The following is a 3,600-nucleotide window of genomic DNA, read 5'->3' as shown; positions in this document are numbered from 1 at the left end:
TTTTGTTAGTTTACAATTATTCTATAGTTTCTGTAGAAAATAGTTTCGGCCATGTTTAAGTTTTAAAAATTGGTTTATATTAGTTTTAGTCAGATTAGTATTTCGGTTATAAATTGAGCTAGAATTAATATTTTTAGGTGATTCTTTTTGCCACTGCGTTGTTATGACCTTGCCTAGTAGTAGGATTAATTTGGATATTTATAGATTTTATTAAAAATAGTTTTACTCGAAAACAAGCTTTTCTAGTTTTGTTAGCTTGCTGCTGTTTTCTGTTGTTCTAGTTATTTTAAAATTTTATTTTACATCTGTTGTTTTTTATTTCAGATTTGTTTCTGTAGTTTTAGAACGTGAACTTTTATTTATAGAAAAAGAAAATGTTTTTTCTTGCTAGTTGTTGGCTTGGAGTTCTTCGAGTTCTCTTTGGTTTTGGTTTGATTGTTTATGTGTGATTTACGTTAGCTTGCTGTTATGTTAATATAGTTGTATGCTTATGTGCTTATTGTTTGCTTCGAATAGAATTCCCGGAGTGCGAAGCCTGCTATTACGAGTCGCTAGCTTTCGAAGACCGTCAGCCAGGCAAGTCATTTGATCATGTTGTACAATACCTATTATTTTTTTTGCATTAGAATTATTCCTCCCCACCATGCATGCAGTAGGAGAATTTTAAGTTATGTTCTTGAGTAGTATCATGAGGTAGGATCAACCCAATTCCCCTTGTTACCGTTGCCCGGGACGATATAGTTTATTTTGCTATGCTCATAGACGGGGTTGGTTGAGAGATTCATAAGGGAGATGTGAGAGTCAAGATGATGACAACCCCATGACTTCAAGCTCAAGATGGACTTCAAATTCACTACTGGGTGGAGGACGGTTGACGGGAACCCGGGAGCAACCAGCGGATGGCCGGGATGCATGGAGAAGCGCCATGACATCTTGCGGAAAGCTTCACCCAGCCACGAAGAGACGGATGGATACACCTTGACCGGAAGCTTACCTGTGCAGCAGCAAGCCATTATGGGCTCTGGCTAGTCGACCCTAGGCGTGACTCTGGCCGGACGGTGCTACGAGATGTAGAAGAACGGTAGGATTGGATGGGCACCGACACTAGCCCAGAGGAACTCTACGGAAGACCCTGTTTCGTTCGTCCCATCTTCAAACACCAGGCAGTGCGAGGACATAAAAGGAGGGAACGATTCTTGCGGGTAAACTGCACATGACTCTGCAGAGTAACAACCTAATCGATTAGCCATGTCCCCGGTTACGGACAAATGAGCCTCTGGAATTGGAGTATTTCGGAAATCTCAACACTGAACTTAATAAATTAATTGAGGGGTTATTTTAAGAATTGGGAATGAGACATTGGTTGGCGGAACCATCTCAATAACAACCAACATTTTGTAGTAATTGGAAACAAGGCCTTCGTTGTAGGAAAAAATTGGCTTTTTCGCAAAAACAGAAAACTTAGAGCCCCACAGCCAAATTGCATATAGTGTTAGTAATTTTATTGTTGTTCTCTCTTCATGACTTGCCGGCATATTCAAAATGCTGACCTACACGCCTGCAACGTCTCATGTTGCAGAGGAGTTTACCGACCAGGAGTGAGGCTACGATCTACGCTCGGTGATTGCCTATGGAGTCGGATGGACTCGCTATTCGTCTACGCTTCCGCAACTTTATTTAGTTTATTTCTCATGAGTTGGCCTTCGGCCGAACTTTGAATCGTGTAATAAATTCAGGTGTGGTTCAATGTACTGTGTGTGCCAGCATGATCTTGGGATGGTACGGCTACACAGAGACTTGTCCGATTTCAGATCGGGTCGTGACAGAGATGGGTATCAGAGCACACGCTGACCGTAGGACATAACCCCTAGGATCGGCAAGCTATAGGAAGAAACTACTTTATTTTATGTCCTTATTATTCCTTAATTCTCCCCTGTTCATTTCTGACTTCCCTCCGATTTTCAACATTCTAGATGGCCGCCGAGTTCACCCCAGTTCTGCTATCGGAGTTTTGCCAGCCGGATGAGACGATGCTTTTTGGCAAGAAGCTGGTTTAGATCGTGAAGAAGCTGAAGATTGCTCTGCCCTCAATCACTGGGAAGCCTACCAATGCACTTCCGACGGATACCCGCTACAGGATTAAGGTACACATTCCAGGGAGGACCTTCGGAGGACATTCAGAACCCGTCGACTTTGATTTTACCGCCTTCAGTTGGATCCTCGAAAGAGACATGGCGATTTATCGTGCACTTGGACATCTCCGAAAAGAGTACAGGGCCGAGCTCGACCCATCAGACCTCGCATGATTTCCCGTAGAGCTAGGAATGGAGATATCATCCGTACCGTGGAGGATGACTCAATTCTTTCATATGTCCAAGACTTGGAGAGTCTCCTCAGGAACCAGGAAATCTAGATGCGCCGAAGCTCGAAGGTACACAGGAGGCTGTTGTTCCGTGAACTGGAACTGGAGGAGAAAGCACGCGCAAACTTCCTTGAACATGCAGAAGAAGTCAAGGATTTTATGGATAGAATCGAGGACCGGGATAAATATATTGCCACACTGGAGGAGAAGATGGACCTAGGAGAAGACCTTTTTCCGAGTGGAGATGATGGACCCCTCATGAGCAATGACCAGGATTATGAAGAGAGCTCCATCGAAGGAAGCCGCAAGAGGAGACGCCGCACCAGAGGACGCCGCACCGAAGGATGCAAGGATAATTGATGAAGACATTTAATCGACCGCCATGTTATTTTATTTTTTCGTTGATCAGTTAGGCCATTATTTTCGATTAGTCGTGAGATTTTGTAATCCGAGATTGAACCTTGTTTGAGATGAATGAATAATTGATTGGTGTGATTATGATTGTGCATTCATATGGGTAGTGCTATTTTCTCAATAGACCCTTGTTCTATTCTAATTTCTCATCCACTCCAAAACACCAGATGCCTCTGAGACGTGACCCGGTTTCAACTTTCCGCCAGAGCTGACCCAGCTGATCCAGCAGCAGAATGCCCTGATGTAGATGCTCATCTAGAACCAGAACAACAACAACAATAACAACAACAACAACAATCCACCGCCACCACCCCCTATTGACAACTTGACCCGCTTCCTAAGGCTGAATCCGCCAGTGTTCTCTAGCAGCATTGAGTCGATTGTGGCCGATGATTGGCTCCGCAAGGTCGGAAGGGAGTTAGCCACTGCTGGATGCACAAATGCAGAGAAGGTGCGCTTTGCCGCACATCAGCTTGATGGACCTGCAGCCTCTTGGTGGGAGAAGTACACCGCCACTTATCCAGTCGCCACCAATGACATGGGATCAGTTCCAGCAAGCTTTCCGCACCGCTCATGTCTCAGCTGGAGCCATGAGTCTGAAGAAGCGTGAGTTTCGCAACTTACACCAGGGGAACATTACTGTGGGGCATTACGTGGATGAGTTCAGCAAATTATCTCGCTATGCCCCAGATGATGTGGCCACAGATGCCGCAAAGCAGGAGAAGTTTCTTGAGGGACTCAATGATGAGCTGGGAATGTAGCTAATGGTGGCTACCTTCAACAAATACCAGGAGCTGGTAGACAAGGCCACGATACTTGAAGGC

The sequence above is a fragment of the Aegilops tauschii genome, chromosome 4 (assembly GCF_002575655.3).
Source record: "Aegilops tauschii subsp. strangulata cultivar AL8/78 chromosome 4, Aet v6.0, whole genome shotgun sequence".
NCBI classification, from domain to species: Eukaryota; Viridiplantae; Streptophyta; class Magnoliopsida; order Poales; family Poaceae; genus Aegilops; species Aegilops tauschii.
Note: the sequence above shows the minus strand (reverse complement) of the source record.